This window comes from Acanthochromis polyacanthus, chromosome 15 (genome assembly GCF_021347895.1).
Source record: "Acanthochromis polyacanthus isolate Apoly-LR-REF ecotype Palm Island chromosome 15, KAUST_Apoly_ChrSc, whole genome shotgun sequence".
Taxonomy (NCBI): Eukaryota; Metazoa; Chordata; class Actinopteri; family Pomacentridae; genus Acanthochromis; species Acanthochromis polyacanthus.
This window is the reverse complement of record NC_067127.1, coordinates 25135752-25155066: the sequence shown is the minus strand read 5'-3', so window position 1 is coordinate 25155066 and position 19315 is coordinate 25135752. Positions and strand designations below refer to the sequence as shown.

At 39.9% G+C, this 19315-nt stretch overlaps 1 protein-coding gene across 1 annotated transcript in view; it reads right to left on the bottom strand.

Annotated features, from left to right (window-relative positions):
- sertad2b (SERTA domain containing 2b) overlaps window positions 1–19315 on the bottom strand; it is a 51969-nt gene that overhangs the window by 31460 nt on the left and 1194 nt on the right. The window lies entirely within an intron of this gene.

Sequence of the window (19315 nt, the reverse complement as noted above, 5' to 3'; positions counted from 1 at the left end):
CGACAGTGATTGGTTAATTCAGCTTTTTCAAGGCTGCTCTGAGGTACCAACCCTGGAGTAGGTGCTTTTTTTCTCCCCTGAAGACAGCCCTGACAGAGGTTCTACAGGGGTGGTTCTTGCAGTCAGAATACACACTAAGGTGGAGGATACCCTTAAACGGCCCACAGGTTCCTGAAGCAGAAAACGGCATAGTAAAGTAAAATTAAACAAACAGGAAAAAAAGAAAAGTTGACACATTAGCTGTTGTAACCTTGTGTATTCTGCTATGACTAGTAGCTAAACATTGCTGAGGTTAGCTAAAGTTAGCATACTTTAGAGAGATGCAGGTAATTGACAGCAGATTAATTAACCAGCTTGCTGATTCTGTGACATTTTCCTTTGTTAGTTGCACATAATTTACCATTATTAGTAAAAAAAATAAAAAGATAAAACACAACCCCAATACAACTTGGAGTTATGCAAGATGCTTATGGTTGCTAATGTTAGCACACTTAAGACACTGATATTGATACTAAGATGCCACTGTTTGGACCCTGGACAGGTCACCAGTCTTTCACAGGGCTATGCATAAAGACACATTCATACCTGTAGACAATTTAGAATCACCTGAGAATGCTTTTGGAGAGTATGAGGAATCTGCAGAAACCAGTGCTACCCACGCATGCACAGGGAGAACATGTAAACTCCATGCAATAAGATCCCAGGATGCGGATGCGAACTGGGGATCTTTGAGCTGTGAGGTGACAGTGCTAACAACAATCCACTGTGCAGCCTGCTTCTGTATTTCTCTTCACTAATTTATTGTCATTACATCAACAGCATCATCATAAAATATAGTTGCCATCATTCAATGTTATCAAATCACAGACAGAACCGGTTTTTCAATTCAATCACAATACAATTATTTGACCATCATCTTTCTTTGCTGAAACCAGATTATTCTTGTTAATATGTTAAAGAACGTATTTTTATCAGTTTATTGATATAATCTTTCTATATGCAGATGTTTCTTACACTGATACAATAGGTAATCTGATTTTGGATCCCTCTTCCATGCACAGTAATCTATTACTTCTTCCCCTGCTGCTGCCCTCCCACACCAGACCAGACTGGCTGAGTCAGCTCCGCTGCTCTATCACGATTCAGCCTGACACACTTTTTCTCCCTTCACTCCCTCCCCCCAACTTTCCTTCATGAATCTCTTCATTCACTCGGAGCTGCGTTTAAACTTCCTCATTTCTCTACTTTTGCCGTCAGTCTCTTACTGTTCTGTCTGATTGCTCTCGATGCTTTTCTATCTCATTGTGATGACACACAAACAGGCCCCCTCTGTATATTCCATGCTTTTTTCCTCTTTTCCATTCTTTCGACCCCCTCTCTTCCTCTCTCTCTCCTTTCCTCCCTCCCTGCTGGCTGCCTTCAGGGTAGCAGAAGGGAAGTGAATGGCTTCAGCCCTCCCAGCTGGTCCCATCACCCAGCAACCCAGAGCAAAACAAAAGAACACACACACACTCACACACAAGCGTACAAACAGGCAGCCGACACACACACACATACACACTGACGGCTCACCAGCAGATGAGTATATGCATGTTCTTAGACACAGGCAGACAGATATGCAGATGTATGCGCACACATTCACGCACACACACAGCCATACCCCCACCTTTGCCCTCCCCAACTCACATCCATAAACACAGCCAGCCAGCCAGCCGTCCCCTGCAGACTCCCACCCATCATCCCGTCCTCCAGTCCCCCACCCATCATCCCCCTCTCCCTTCTCCAGCACCCACTCCAGACACCCAGTCCTTTGTCCACGCTCTGCTCTGCACACACACAAAAAGACATATTTGGGGGAAAAACAGATGAACATGTGTTGGTCCAAAAAGAGAAGTCGGCACAAAGAGCAAAGTAAATGCGTTTGTGGGCCTCACACCCACGTTCACATACATGCATTAAAAGTGCAACTGAGCACAAAAACAGAGTGCAGTTGTTGTTCTTTAATACTATATGTAGCTAGTAGCAAATCACAGCTCCATAAACCTGCATGGTCGTGTGTGCACTTAAAGCCAACCCTCTGCACCCGTCCTGAGCTTTCTTGTATATCATGGGTGTGTATGGGACAGCGCATTCCAGCAGTGAAGTCTTCTAACTGCTGTAGCTATTTACTTTCCTTCTAGCTGCTTCTACTGTTACGTTTTTCAGAGTTTCAAAGGATGACTTTTGACAAAGCCCAGAGAAGAACTTGCTGCAGTTTTGAATCAAGCTACAATAAAGGCACCTTAGATGAAAAAGACTGTGACAACCAGAATGTTCTGCCGAAAAAAGTCAATGAGAAATCTGTCTTTATTATCCATGTAAAATACTTCTTTTTTTTTTTTTTACCATTCCAGTAAGTAAGCAGAGGCGTCAGTGTCACTTTGTAATAATTTCTGATCAGGGCCATTTTAATCCAACAGAGGTGTGAGGGCTCCAACTGCTCCATGTTTTATTTGTGCAATACATACAAATTTGATATGTAATATTTAGTAGAATGCACTGTGTAAAATCCTAAGGGACTTTGTCAGAGCATGTAAACAAACAGCGAAGCTTGGGGTTCTACCAGTCAGAAGTTCCAGGATGAACAGACCAAGAACCGACGACAGGTTCAGGTCTGATCCAAGGCAGCAACCTGCAGCACTGAAAGGATCTCCTGCTAGCATCTTCAGCCTTTAGAAGTCCTGTAGAGTCCGTGTTTTGACAGCAGGCAAAGGACAAACAGCTTACTGAGCAGGGGTGTTCATAGGTTTGGCTCATCAGTGTATACGAAAAGTGTTAGCGGAGTTTGGACCTCTTATTCCCTGACTGCTTCACTAAATCCCTGCGCACTTTACCCGAGTGGTGACCCGGCCTTGAGTGTGCCTGGCTGTAAGCTTGCACCTTCACATGTGTGAGGCATTTCAGACCTAATTCAGCCTTTAAATCAGGTCAGCTGTGGCGTTATGACTTGTAATGGAAGACAAGTAGGTGGTGAATGTGACGTGCTATTACTGGTACATTTACTACTTTCAATGACCTGGTGGACTCCTTAAATATCTTCAGTATGACTTACTTCCTGTTATGCATTGGATGTTTTTAAAGGAAACCACGTCACTGCAATTTGAAAGTATTAAGTGTCTTTAATGACACTGTATTTGACAAAACAAATTAAGTTCAACATTATCAACATATCTTAAACATAATATGGCCCAAGCACGGTTGGCAATGTGGACGACAAGACTCCGATCTAGGACAGACAGTGCTGACTGAACAAAGACCACACTGAGTATCTTAGTAGGACTCCCATATGTGGCTGGACTGTCATAACAGTGAGCTCCCATCAAAGCTTTATATCACTGAGACTCAGCACTTATCACAAATCCTACACCACCTTAAAATGGCTACTGAGAAAACCTAAAACACAACCGCCACAGAGAGAGAGAGTGAAGAAATGAGTGACAAAAAATGTGACCTCTGTGGGTAACACTATATCAGGAGAGAGCCTGAATGAACAAAACAAACTAAATCAGCTGTCTGTGAACACCAGAGGTCTGTTCTACCAAGCAGGATTTGAAGTTAGCCATATAACATCATGCTTAACCATGGACTTTTTAAATTCTACAACTGTGGTTTACTTCTTATTTAGGAAACTTAAGCTCCACACCTAACCTGCTCCTGAGCAGATTATATTTGAGATAGCAGAACAACACATACAAAAACACTACAGCTGACCGATTCATGCTTTTGGAGAATTAAACTCGTCTCTTTCCCTGACAAGCATAGAGATGACAGCTATAACTCCAGTCTTCTTTGTACTTTTTTACTGTTGACTGCAAGAAATTTCAAAGCACGTTTATTGTTCTATAGGTCTTTGTAGAGCAATGCCATCCAAAAACAGAGACTAATTAAAACACTAGGCTTTGTACTTGTTGACCCTATAAGCTCTGCAGTCGGTCTACTTAGTGGTTTAAATGATGTTGTTATATTTATTCTTTACTTGTACACACAACTGTATAACAGCACCAGTGTTGCAGTTGGAAGAATACGGTGTTGTTTGAAAATTCTAGTTACCCTTCTTGTGAGAAGTATGCAGCTCTGGATCTATCCATGTTTGCAGTTGGTCATCTGGTACAAACCCTTGTATGTGATCACGTTCACAGCTACACACAGAAACACTGGGTTGACTTGATGATAATCAGCTTAGTCATCACACACAAAACTTTGAAAGCTTGTTTTTTGATGAGCATAAAAGTTTGTCCTTGACTTTGAAAACAGTAGCTTGGTGAAAAATTTTAGCTCAAGGTGCACTTTCTGACTCTTTTTAGAACTTTCACATTTCTCATAGTCTTCCACACTGGATGGAGATTGCTCGGTCATCATGGCGATACATGAGTTGTCATCACGCAACTAAAATATGAAACTTCAGTCACATAGTAACAGAGTTATGTGTAAACTGAGCAGTGAAAAAAATAAACACGTCCTGAATGCTATGTTTGCCTTATGCACGACCTTTTATCTTCTTCCACCATCATCGTCATCATCATCTTGATCCTTCTTTCCATCACAAGCAACAAACCAGCGGACAGCAGTCAGTGGGTTTGTCAGCCATAAATGTGGCACAAGTAGAACAAATACAATTTTGTTATTCTCACATGAGTCAGCACGTCCCGAACAAAACATTAAAAATTCAATACCAGGGTTCCCACTCTCCTCGACAAATCATTTTCCAGGACTTTTCCAGGACGTTTTCCGGTGTCACATAACTGAAACTACAATACTGGTGCTGGCACTTTTCAAGTTATTCTATCCTTCTAAAAATAAGATTAAAGGTTGATGACCAATATCTCTAACTAAATCCACTGTATCATACTGAAGTTAAAATCTATTTATTTCTAACTCACAGGCATGAACATTGTCTACTAGCTTTCTTTTTAGTCAGGCTTTATGTAGTGTCTTACTATTCTAAATTTATGGTTTATACTTATATTTTAATATTTATTTACTCTGCTTTTTATAAATACATTTTGTTGATTTACTGTTTAGATAGCCTAAATTTTATTTTGTCACTTTTTACGATTTCTTTTTGTCACCACTGTTTTGAGTTTTTATGTTTTTTCCCTTAACTTGCATTATTTTATCTACTCATATTTTATGGCTAGTTGTGAATTAGTTACAAAGTACATTTTATTTCATTTCCCGTTTCATTTTGTTCACTAACAAGGTAGAAGCAAGGTAAATAATTTTCCAGGACATTTCACTTTTTCCATGTTTTCCATGACTGGAAAATTGGCCAATCATTTTCCAGATTTTCCAGGTTTTCCAGGACACGTGTGAATCCTGACGTTACCACTTCAAGACAGTTTAATCTTACATGTACGATACCAGTCAAATGTTTGGACACACATTCTCATTCAATGCTATTTTTAATATGTATTTTCTACATCGTAGATTAATACTAAAGATTAACACTTTGTTTACAGCATAATTCCATATGTATTCTTTTATAGTTTTGATGTCTTCGGTATTATTTTACAATGTAGAAATAGTTCCATTGAATGAGAAGGTGTGTCCAAACTTCTGACTGGTAGTGGATGTCAGTACATGCTGTTATATCCTTATTGATTCTGCATTTTGTATTATTTATCACACTTTATTATTGTGATGTAAAGTCCAAGGCACAAATCCACAGAGATCCACAGCAGCTGATTTAAGTGGACAGCTTTAGCAGAGGAACTAAAATGTGCAACAAAACAAAATTCATCTTCATAAAATCCAAGAGAAAGCAGTCAGGGCAAGGCTATGGCTGGAGGGGAAAAAACAAACTGGACTACTAAATGTTTAGTTTAACTTTCTCCTTCGGCACAGCGATTGTGAGCCAAACCAAACCTGTAAGAAAAATGCTTTGCTTCCAAGCTTCTTCAGCCCAAACCACTCAAACAAACAAATACTGGGGAAATGAAAAGAGATTTTTTTGGAAACAACACAACATGGAAAACCTGAGAATGTGAGCCGCTTCTGGAAGGTTCGGGAGCATAACAGCAAATAGGATGGAAAACTGGGGAAAAATGATCTGAACTGAATCCAGTCCACACTCATCTGGTTCAATCCTGTCTGAACACACTGCTGAGACGTCGTTTAGCACCAGTCAGACCCAGGCGAGGTAAAGCTAAACCAGAACGGGACGGTTTGGTTTGGCTCAAAGCTACACCGGGTCCAGTTCAGCGCATTCTGCAACGGTATGTCCCAATCTCGTCTACAGCGGTCTTAACCAAATCCCTCTGAGGCAGTCTGGCCCTGCTAACTGGCCCAGCACCAGTTCCAGCACCAGTCCCAGTAAACACAAAGAAACACAATACAGCCCTGAACAAACGCAAACACCTGATCACACACACACACACACACACACACACACACACACACACACACACACACACACTCCTTATACAGCAGAGGGATGTGTTTGCTGTCCTCCTCATTAATTATTGAACAGAAAAATCCACCCAAGAGCCAAGAGTCATGAAAACTAGCTTCAGCTATCACACACACACACACACACACACACACACACACACACACACACACACACACACACACACACACACACACACACACACACACACACACAATATCTTACAGTGTTTCCTAAATTTATGCCACCACTACAATAACGTCTGTCATCAGACTCTGCATCTGTCCTGGTTGAAACCTGGTGCTGCTGCTCCCTTACGTTTACAGTCCATGTAGATTATTTGAAATCATATGTTAGCAAAATTCCTCATGGTGATTAGGGTGTGTTTTCATACTACATGATACAAGATACTACATGAGGTGAAAGGGACAGGTGTACATTTATGGTCTGAAAACAACAGGATGTTAGTGTTTGTAGCTGGGCCTGATTGTTAACACAGTCAGCAGATGAAGCTGCAGCATTGGCTGTGACACATCACCCACAGAGGTATTTACCGGACATTAAAACTGTCATACCTTATTCAAATCTGGAACCACAGTCATATTACATGTACACTGATCAGTCATTTTGGTTCTATGCGGTGATCTGCTGGGAAACCTTGGGTCCTGCATTCATATGGATGTTACTTTGACATGTACCACCTACCTAAACATTGCTACAGACCAAGCACACTCCTTTGTGGAATGATCTCTTAACCCTTGTATCATTCTGTGGGTCAAAACTGACCCGGTTTAACATTTTTGGGTGGAAAAAAAAGAAATGTTAAAAATTTTTCTTAAGAACATTCACAAAAAAAATCAACCAAAATTCACTGGATTTTAGTTGCTTTTTTATGTGAATGTTCTTAAAGAAAATATTACAAGTTTACTGATATATATGTAATCATTTTAGATATTTTTAGTATTTTTTGGAAAGATTTTTACTCATTTTTTGAAAATATTTACAAGAATTTTCGTGCCAAATTTGGGGGATTTTTTTTCAATAAAACTTTTAAGGGAAACTTTTAAAGAATTATTGGAATTTTCATCCTGAAGGTTTTGCAAATTTTCAGAAGTTTGGGGAATTTTTTTTGCAGAATTTTTGGATTTTTTTCAGGCAAGGAAAACAATATTTTTTGATGCCAAGGAAAGTCGGAGTTATGTGACGATCGGCATACGTTTGTGAATCTGTGAATCTGTCTGTCAGTGTGAAACATTACTGACAAACGGACTAACAGATTTGAATGAAATTTTCAGAGGAAGTCAGAAATGACAAAAGGACCACCTGATTAAATTTTCACAGTGATGGGGCTTATAGTCTGGATCCAAGGCTTTGTAAAGGATTTCCCATTGGGCGATATAGCTGCCGGCACAACGTCACTGTAACCAGCACAAATTCACCTTTCTGTTCTTCACTCCCTTCTTCAGGAAACATCGTCAGAGCTTGTCCCCATTCCAGCTAGGTGCTTTTAAGTTCAGACACATCGTTTGCTAGCAACGACATGGAACCGTTTTCTTTCATCTTTACGTGAATTTTTGGACTCTTCTCTGTCATTTCAAGCAACCGCTTCTTAGATAAACACTTCCTGTGCCGCTGGAATGGTGACAAAATAAAAGGCCACAACATTAAAAATGTGTTTTCAAAAAAAAGCATGGAGGGAACGGTTATTTTAACACTAGCAAAACAAAGACTTACCAAAAGTAATGAACTGATCAACAGACCTTTATAAGAGTAATTTACACGCGATTCAGTATCTATACATAACATGTACATGTATAACACACGCCAGTACAAGGTCATTGTTTATTGAAGATTTCATCTGTCGGAAACGATACGTCAACTGAGCAGCCTTGGCGGAGTACTGCGCTCTCTGAGTGCTTTTCTAGTTTTTTCTTTTACAGCTTTTGAAAGGTGGAAACATGAACTATCTAAGGCACTACTTTGTTTCAGCACATTCGTATTTAGCTAATGAAACATGCTTTCCCTTCATTATATCTGCTGTGACATCTAGATTTGTGCTTTTGTAACGTTTTCCAAATGCCAGTGGCTTCCCCCACCAGAGCAGTGATCCCCGCCTCACTGCAAAAACTGCTCAGGAACAGCTTGAGGAAAAAGACCAAGAGCCCAAGGTGATGACATAGCCTCCAAATTCTGAGCTGTTTTAGCAGCATAAGGGGTCCAACAAAATTTAAGGCAGGTGGTTTTAATGCTGTGGCGGGAATTTCAAATTTTAATTCCGTGTGGCTTTATAATAATATTAACCACAAATAAACAAAAATTCATGGGATTTTCTAATCACATATAACAACTCCAGAACCTGCCTGAAAATCCACACATTTTTAAGTTTCTCTCAGTATCACACCAATTCAGTAACAGCTGTCTTCATATCCATGGGTATACTGCAAACAGGAACTCCTAATAGCTAATTCGGTATACCTTTGATGGTGCCAACTTGACAAATTGTAGAAAAAAATCTGCAAATATCAGATGCTAGATGACATACCACTGCTTCACAGACTTTTGAGCTTGTGATCCTTTATTGGCACATGTCCATGAGTAGTTGGCAGCTCAGTTAGACAGGTGTTTCTTTTATTTTAATGTTTTTTAGAGGTCTGACGAGGGAAAATCTCCTGCTTTTCAAAAAGAAAACGCCAAACCACTGAGGCAGAATTTTGTGCAGAAGAAATATGTTTCTTTTTCTTTCATATCTTGTGAATCCTCCAGTTGGAAATCACCATGTTACACTGTGCTGTGTGAAACGTGAAGCAGAATAAAACCACTTTCCTACCACAGCATTAATCCGGCACATTTTACCTATTTCCTGCATACAGTATGTGTGTGCAGGTATGACCAGCTGTGTAAATTTACCACCCAAAGGACACACTATTTGCTTCCACACAAAACCCAAATTATGGCGTTACACACATCATCATTCAGTCAGAGACCCAAACAGTAATCTCCCCAAATGCTACTCTGCACCACTGACACACATATCAGCCTCTTGAATGGCTGCCAAGCTGACACAGCACTGTATAACAAAGTATATAATCATTAGGCCATAATCATACAGCGGCTGGAAGCCAAATATCCCAATATCAGGGCTGGCCTGTTAACACTCTCTCACTCATTCAGCATTCGCCGTGGCTGGATTTGTTTCAGTGTGGCCTCTACAGTCCTTAAAGCAATACAAAGTTAGCCACAGTCCACTGTACGAGAAAGACTTACTCTTACACATTTTAACTTACAGTATGTAGAAAGTAGACACTTTCAGTATCAGGCAGCCAACACACTTTCAATATCTCAGAAAGCAGTTTCAATATAGAAACAGTATCTTAATACACACCTTTGTATGGGGATTGAATGATTGACAACCCCTCCCAAGAAAGTCAAGGTTTCAACCTTGCTAACATGTCCATATGCTGTTCTTTATTTTTGCTATAAGACACAACATGACTGTCGTAAGCAAGTCAACTCTACAGCTGAGCTTTTTCACCTCGAACCTGCAGTGTACTGATTCTTCTGTAGAATTTGTTCTAAATAAATATGGCTGAATTACTTCAGTGAAGAGTACTTTTACTGCGTTTGAACAGAGCTGTAGGTGAGCTGATGTCCTTGAGCTGCAGTGGTCACCAGGAGGGTGTGCAGAGAGAGAGACAGGACTTCATAGACCTGCATATTCTCGAGGAAGCAATCAAGTAGAGTTACATCCAAGTCTTTTTTTCCCATAGTTGGAGAAAGAATGGTGGTCCACATGAATATTGCTGGATTTGTATCTATAACAATACCCTCCCGCCTCATCCTTCGTTATAGTAGTTCAATTCCAATATCTTTCAAGGAGCATGTACTCAACTGCACTGCACTGGCATATATGAAAATCTAAATTCTCCTTCTTATATATTAGTGAATGTATAGGAGGTGGTAATGCAGGTCTTCGGTCTGCAGCTCTCTTTGTCAGACCCCAAATCAGCTCCACCATTTAATCCAAGGTGAAAAAGTCTCCAGGGCTCACGGAAGTTCTTCCTGTCATTGATTAAACCTTTAAATATTTGTCTCTGTGTATCAAAATTACATCTTTAGATGGGGTTCTCTTCTTGAAAATAATCCCTTTCTGCCTAAAAATGGCTTGGATGCAACTCTACACCATTACTTCTTTAAGAGCACAAGTTCATCCATAACTCTGCTCAAACACTGTAAAACTGCTCCGGACTACACAATGGTAAGTTGTAACAATGGAGGAAGTCATCCATATATGCTTGAAACAGAAACTTATTCTGATGAAGAATCAAGACACAGAAAGTTCCAGAAACTGGCAAGATTGGCTTCTTAGATTTGCTATGTATAGAAGCCTGGAAAACTGAATCTGTGTTTTTAAAGCTGTCATTGGCTGTCTGCACTTTAAAGGTGGAAATGCTCAGCCATGGTGTCGACTGCTCATTTTGCTCATAATTTCAGAATACAACAAAGTGAGATTTTTAAAAAACATTATTGTGAGCAGCAAAACCGCTGTCCTGCCACCCATCATATATAAGCATATATAACGCACTAATTAAAAGAACAACACAGGTAACATCTAACATGCAAAAGTGCATCAAGAAATGTGCAAATAAATAACTGAAGTACTGCAACATGTAAAAATGCCACAAGCAATAAATAGTTCTATTTGCCAGTCGTTAGTCATTCTGACCGCAGCAGCTCGACAGCAAAATGACATAAAATGAAACTTTAAAAGAGGGAGGAAAGGAAGAGGAAGATGTTACCTTGGTAATTTCGTGGTTTCACTGAACAACATCAACAGCTTAACAGTTTTGATTTGTCCATAACTTTGCTTTATGACCATATTCCTTGTAAAAAAAAAAAAAAAAAGATTTAAATCATTTCAGCCTCAGTTGTACTGTGTGTTTAGTACTGATTAGCATAAGGCAGCATCTGTCCAATATCTCTACACAGCTTAATCCTCATTAGGGTCACCAGAAGGCTGGAGTCTATCCCAGCTGACTTCCCAGGCAGGGACACCCTGGACAGATCACCAGTCTATCACAGGGCTACACATAGAGAAAATCACACTCACATTCACACCTACGGACAATTTAGAATTACCAGTTAACCTCAGCATGTTTTGGACTGTGGGAGGAAGCTGGAGTACCCAGAGAAAACCCACACATGTGCAGGAAGAACATGCTAATTCCACACAGCAAGATACCGGGAAGAAGGGACGGGAACCAGGGATCTTCTAGCTGCAAGGTGACAGTGCTAACCACCAAGCCACTGTCCAGTCCAGATTGCTGACAAGAAAAGCTAAACTGTTAAACTCGGCAAAAGTCAGTAGATCAACATTGTCATTGTGAGCATATTAGCATGCAGAATGTAGCTCTGTGTCTCTGTACAGCCTCACAAAGCTGCTGCTACTGTGGTTGTAGGCTTTTATGCGTGACATACTGCTAAACAGATATCTTCTTAGGTTATCAGCAGTATTACAATGACTTCATACCGCTCAGAGGACAGGGTACAGTACATGTGTTCGATTAATTGAAAAATGATCAAAAATGCAGTATGGCCAATGCAATATCCAGATCACAGGAGCTGCAGTTCTTCGATTAAGGTGAAATGTGTCACAACCTAATATTCAAAATACAGCACTGTGGTGATATATAGATGCACCAGTCCACAAAATATATGCACCAGATGTAAGGAAACACGCTTGTCTGGTAAAGACCACAACAAAATCACATTTTCATATTTTTCAAGTGGAAAAGAAATCTAAAAATGCTGATACACACAAAAATAATGCTGATGCCTTACATTGCAATCACAATATTGTCAAAAATTACAATTTGACTTTTTATGTATTATTTATAAATAGATCAGATAATAGCAGCCCATCTGTACAACATTTTTGATAGATTTTTTGCACATATGCTTTGAGTTTGTAGTGCATTCAAAACATGAGATCAAAATGGCTCACTTTGATGCCTTATGTTGAAATCTATTATTTTATAAAGTCCACTTGACTAAAGGAATTGACTTTAAAAAGATGTTTAGGATTCAGGAGGAACTTGCTGAAAACACTCTCATTTGACAACCTCCCATCTGCTATATTAGCCAGGTAGCATTTAGCATGCCAGATGTTCTTCACATCCAAAAACCAAGACTGACATTAAACCAGTTGTTGAACACAAGAAACGTGCTGGCGTTAATGCAGCCTGATGACTCTAATGTGAGTGACTGTAAAGCATTGTGTTGAGCACTGAGTCGCATATTCTCACAGCCTTACAGACAGGGAGGAAGAGTGTGTGGGAGGGGTATTCCAGCACAGTGCATGATGTAACATGGACTACTATACAGGTAGTGGAGCACTGAGTCACTGTGCTGAGGGAGGAAACATGATAACATCCCAGCGACTACACATCTGTTTGGTCGGAGCTGCTCCTTTTCTCAACAGCCACTGCAACACTGATCATTTACACTCTCTCTAGCTAATAAACAGCACTTTGTAATGCCACCTTTTTACAACAAAACAGCTACAGCTACCATTTGACACTTGGCGCGGACTGCTGATTAAATTGGAATGTGGTCGAAATAGAAAGTTTAGTAGCGGCCTTGGAACAACAGTTTGACCAAATAAAATATTAAGCTTAAGGTCTACTAGTTTTTTTTCCAGGGTTAGGGTTTGGATTTTGCATCTATCTATCTATCTATTCTATCTATCTATCTATCTATCTATCTATCTATCTATCTATCTATCTATCTATCTATCTATCTATCTATCTATCTATCCTCTCTGTGAGTGCAGTCTCATCCATTATTAATGCTTTGTTTTTTTTGGCTCCTGTTAAGAGGCCAGCTCTGCAAACGCTGCTTTTCTGACATCCGATCCCTGTGTTCATGTGTGCTTCAGTGTGTGTGTTTTGCATGTACAGAATATGTGCCTCACATCTCTGCTTGTCTCATCTTGTCTCCTCGGAATCTCGTGAACCAGTGCAATACGTCTTCAGTCATCACATGCTAAGTGCATCATGATGCCTGCATGTCCTAAACATAATGTAAGCACATCAGAAAACAACATGGGCTGTGGTGTGATGCTGTGATGTAATGCTCTCATGTTTTGAGTCCTTCCTCAGAGCTAAAATGTTGACCCAAGGCACAGTGTAAAAAGTTTCATTGCAACCAACTTCAAGACTACTTCTTGTTGGAATATATTGCAAATAATGTTAATTACTAACACGGGAAAACTGTAAGTTAATAGCTAAGTAAAATATTACTTAAAAAACAATTCAATCTCCCATACTGGTGATGAAGATCAGTATTAAAAATGCCCTGGATAAAGCTAATAAGAGGACCTTTAGTTTATTTTCTTCCATGCCCAATTTTTAAGTATTCTAAAATTTCTAGAAAATTACAACCGGATCATTTCATTTATTATTTTAGCCTTTGAGCATAAGCAATAGTAGCGCACATTTAACATGTCACTATTATCATAAAAGCAGTGAAATTCAACTCCCAGTTTGCCTCCCAAACCATTTCCTGACTGTTACACGATCTTCAAAGATAAGACAGAAGTGGCGTTCGTACACTACAGCAGCATTCAGTAATCACGCAGCGAAGCATTTATTACAAACACAATTGTTTTAGGCACTCACACACCAAAGGTTTCCAGATTCCTATCCACACACACAGAAGGCATTAAGCAAAAAGTATCAAATATCTGAACAATGATGTCTTGTCTGTGTTCCCCTCACAACGCTTCACAGCGGATCTGTGTGATTTTAAAAAAAAGAAAGAAAGAAAGTTGGATGCACATTCACCATATAAGAGAAAAAGAGAAGGAAAGAAGCGAGAAAAAGGTGCTGCTTGTGTGAATAATGAAAAGGAGGTCAGTGCCTGAAGGGGGGGCGATGGTGAACGCTCTGCTCAAAGTAAAGCACAGAGAACATGGAGCTGCCTGCCACACACACTGCACGTCCTATTGTGATGGTGGATTGACAAGTAATGCAGCAAAATACACTTCATGTCCTGCCTTTGTAGTTGCCCCTCTTAAAATTACTGATAAGGTGTGAAAGCTACAAACTGTGAACTGTACCATTTAATGTCACAGTGAACAGCTCACCTCAACTGTTTGCTTATGACTTGAGAAATTTATTACACTTGATGAACGAGACATTTAGACAAAGCTTTGAACTCTCTATGTATCAAAGTGTTCAAACAGGACTAACGAAAGAGAAACACTAGCTATCTAAACGCAAGCAGGTTGTGTCTTCTGAGGCTTTCGAAATCAAACAGGGTGCATTTAAAACGTGGCCAAGAATGGACTAAACTTGCCTGTAATTTGTGGCATGTCCACCTTAACCAACACTTGATGGAAGCCCAATCAAGGGAAGCGATGAACACTTATTTTTGGAAATAAAAATTTAACATTTGCTAGAAAGAATGCAATTTAAGGTGGTGGCTTTCTGTTTTGGCTTTTCAAACCTGGACATCGACTTCTATCTCTTAATATCCATCATATTCGTGCAGTAGTCCTTCATATCAACCAAACACTTTTACTTTCACGCTTGCTATGGTGAACCATATAATTACAACTAAAATTAAATATTTTAACCAAACTGTCCCCCAACTTTCTAAAGTATTCCAACTTGATGGGGATATTACAGGGAATTCTGCCACATTTTTCCAATTATTCTGACACCCAATAAATGTTCTACTAACACATCATTAATTAACCCCATTAGTTTATGGGTTAACAGGTCACATTTACACACACCCCATTCACGATTAGCAGTGTGTAGCACCCAGTAGTATTACTCAAGACACACACTGGTTATTCTTCATCCTGAGTCTCTCTCCCGTAACACTCAAATGAAATGCAGTCCGCTGTTTAAAGATACGACAATTACGTAAACTAAGGAGGAAACACTGTTAAAAGTGTGTCATCGTGCTTGGCTAATAAGTGCAGTATTACGTCCAGCATTGTGTCTTGATGGGAACCACATGTGCTGCTGAAGTCCTGACTTTTAGGACAAGTTAGCATTTTCTCATGATATGTAAGATAGGTTATAAGTGTACGGCACAAGATTCTACTTTTTAAAATGGAATAATAAAAGATATCCAGAGACATGATATTAAGCTAGTATTAGCTTAATGATTTGTCATTTTGAGTTAGCAGATGTTGTGCTCAGGCGTGAACTAACCGTGACGTCACCCGTTGGTTTCAACGCCGAGAAAATGAAGCCTGGATTTTGCTACTTCCTGGTCGCCATTTTGGATTATTTGGAGCCAGTAACGTAAAAAGCGTCATCAAACCGACCGGAGAGCAACTAGGGACAGGACCAGTCTATGGGCGGGCCAGACTGAAGCCCAGACTGCTGAAAGCCTCACCCTAAAGGATCTATCAATCATTCCAGACAAGACTGTCTATCAAGTATAGCCCACGCCCCCTGGCTCGCCCAACTTTAACAATTTATTTAAAATTCAGTATTGATTTATTTTAAGATCGGCCACCTGATCTCTCATTTTGACCATGAAAACTAACGGGAAAAAAAATCCTGAGCTGTAGAAAATCAGTCTATCAAATTTGATTTTTCCGGTGATGAATTGGGTCTATGAAGCAAAAGCTTTTGGGAAGCCAACCCTAGCGGACCGCGTGATATTGCAAGTTTTTGACACTTCCGGGTGGGCTTCATTTTTGGAGCCAGATGCTACGTCCATTCCTTTATATACAGTCTATGGTTGTGCTATAGCTGCAGAATTTATACTATTCGTAAAGAATTCAAAAATGAACTAATGAACTGAAATAAATCCTGGAACATAACAGTATCAGCACAGGGTTTTTTCTTTTTTTTTCCATCAATTTGCAACTTGGGAGTTGTAGATAATTTTTACCTGAAGAGTTTTGACCGTACTGTAAAATCTAGCTAGATAGCCCAACTGAAAAAGAAAAAAATGCATTACTTAAAAATTGTAAAGTAGAATTGTAACTGTGTGTTTTACTAAGAAATGTTACATTTACACCCAAAAATGATTATACAAAGAACTTAATTTAGAAGAACTCTTGACTCAGTATAAACTACTCTGAATTACTATTTCAAACAACTAAAATCATTTTGAGTGAAACCAACTAATGTGACATTTCTAAGATGCATTTACATGAACAGTAATCTGATTTTCATAATAGAGCAGCGCAGTTATAATCAATCAGTGATTGACCAGGACAGTTAAGAAGTTCCAAGTGACAGTGGTCCAGCTGTGGACTCTGGCCAACATTTTCAATAGGAAAAATGAATGAGACTTACTTCCTAACCAGTGGCGCCCAAAATAGCTCCCACTTCTTTGCAGCTCATAGCAACAATAAGGCGGACCGGGATTGCAAACTGTCACGTCTGTATACACTGCAATAACCAGCTTGCAGGGAGCACTCCATTGATGCCTTTTGATTTAGAATTTTAAGCGTACAGCCAGTTTTTCCAAGTCAAGAGCAATATTTTTGAAATTGATGAGCGCAAATTACTTGCTGGTGAGTGGTACTAATGGGAGAGTCCAGCATGTCATTCAGCACATGGCAGTTAAAGCCCACGACACTGCAGGAACATGACTGCACCTCCGACTGTCATCGAACTGACCAGCAAGGCTCCGTCCACTCTACAAATTTAAAAGGATTTATTCTGAACTTAGACTGTTGAGCAGAGCGAAGCATGTTCCCTTACCCACAGGTGCACATTAACGAGCTTATACAGCAGCAGAGACACTGAGCAGAGGGTCGGAGGCTCAGGTTCACCAGATAACCCTGCTTACTGTACAGGAGAGAGGCGTAGTGCAGTGGAGTAACGCCAGTTTACTGAGGATATGTGTGGGTGATGCTATCATCACAACCACCTCTCCCACTGTCTATTTATAGTTCACAGAGCTCTCCCTCCCTCTCCCTCTCTCTCTTTCTTCTCTCTCCCTCTCTCCTCTCTTTCAGTCTCTGTCAGATTCTCCATTCTGAATGCCAAATGCATTAAAAGGAGAAGGTCAGAAAAAACAGAACCACTAACCAGCAGTTTAGTGGTTTTCAGACTCAGAAGAAACAACACTGTCCTCATCTTACACAGAGGGCTCTTCTCAAGTTTGTAAACTTTAAATATGCCCCTATATGACACATAAATATCATTTTCACCACAGTGGATGACTTTATTTTGCATTTGTGGTTATAGTTTTAATCAGCCAATGAGACTGAGTTCAGGGACATTTTGTGCAGACACACAGCTGGAGATTTTTGACACAGTCAGGTTCTTATTAACGTGCTTCATTAAGACTTCAACTTGCAGATGCACCTCATTTACTGAGTAGGATATTGATCCCTGGACTATTAAAGCCAGTTCATTCAGTCAGTAAGATCACCCTGTGGACCTCCTGCCACAAACCCTACGTTTCAGTTCAGTGTGGCCATGAAACAATTTGCCCATTTAGCCAAAATGAGTCCAGATTTGGTCATTTAGGAAGTAAATCCTCCCTACACAGGTGATGGTTTGCACTGAATTTAGAAATTCTATTTTTAAAGTAGAGAGTAGCAGGGTCTTGAACATATGAACGCGGACGGTGTAGCTGCTGATTTTGCCTGTCAGACAGCGTGCAGCGTCTGAGGCCGAGGCTGGGAACGCAGACGAGCCACGGCACCTTAATCTGGATTAGCTGCTAAATTAGAAGCCTGGTTGCTTGTATAATCCCAGTGACAAAGTTCCGCCAGCCCCCATGGCCATTTGACGCCAGTGGTTCATTCAGGCCCGACCAACATGGGGCCAGACTGACAGTTGCAGTAGCTATTATGTGCTGTGCATGTTAATACAAATGTGAGACGAATTCTATCAACATGCCTGTTTGAGTACTCAATTAAGATACTAAAGAAATCCTATGGTGATACTGGACTTCTTGTCAAGAATCATGAGAGCAGTGGTGGGAGGAAGAAACAGCTCAATATCACAATAAAGGAAATTAAAGTCCCGCATATAACTGCAAATAAAGAATCTAAAGCAAAAGCAGTACCATTACAGAAAAATAGCCCACTGTGTGCTACTGGTACATTAATGTTTGTTGACATATTAAACTCTTAACCACTAACACATTTGACACACATGTTGCCTTAAACTTTGAGCATATCTACTCAGTGTAGTTGGTTCCAACTGTGTGATATGCAGTTCAAGAGTTCAGTTCAGCTGTTCTAACTCAGTTGTCACAAGAGGAAATCAAGGGGAGGTGGGATTTTAATAGATCCAAAAAATAGAAGAGAAAAATTGTGACATTTCTTTTGATTTTTTTCTTCTTTTTTTTTTTAACATTCTTTGCTAACTGAAGAAGAATGTGAGAGCAATATGTCAAAGGACTCCTGAACTGACACCAAAGAGAAAAAGACATTATTAAGTATGGCAACATCATTTGACCCCTGCCAGAAGCATGGACTGTTTGGGCCCTGTGTGTCTAAGATTCACGATTTGTAGTATGAAATTAAAATTCTAAAATACTTTTCATGACAGTATTAAAATCATCAATCATATCAAAGACACTGAAAACATACCTTTCACTCACAAAATCGTGACAGTGCAAATGCACACGTGTATGGCTATCGTTGCAATGACAAAGATCACAATTAAACCCAACTTAAACTTCTGTATTCTAACCATGACCCTCAATACGAGCCGTAACCCACAAACAGTCCCTGGTAGGGGGCGAGAAAGTCAACAAGGTTTTTACTTTCCAGAAATTGAGACACTTGAACTTGTTTGACCGCTCTTATCCAGGTTGTTTTATCCTGGCTGGATCCTTGCTTGTGTTGTATCTACTCTCAGATGTACGTCGCTTTGGATCAAAGCGGCTGCTAAG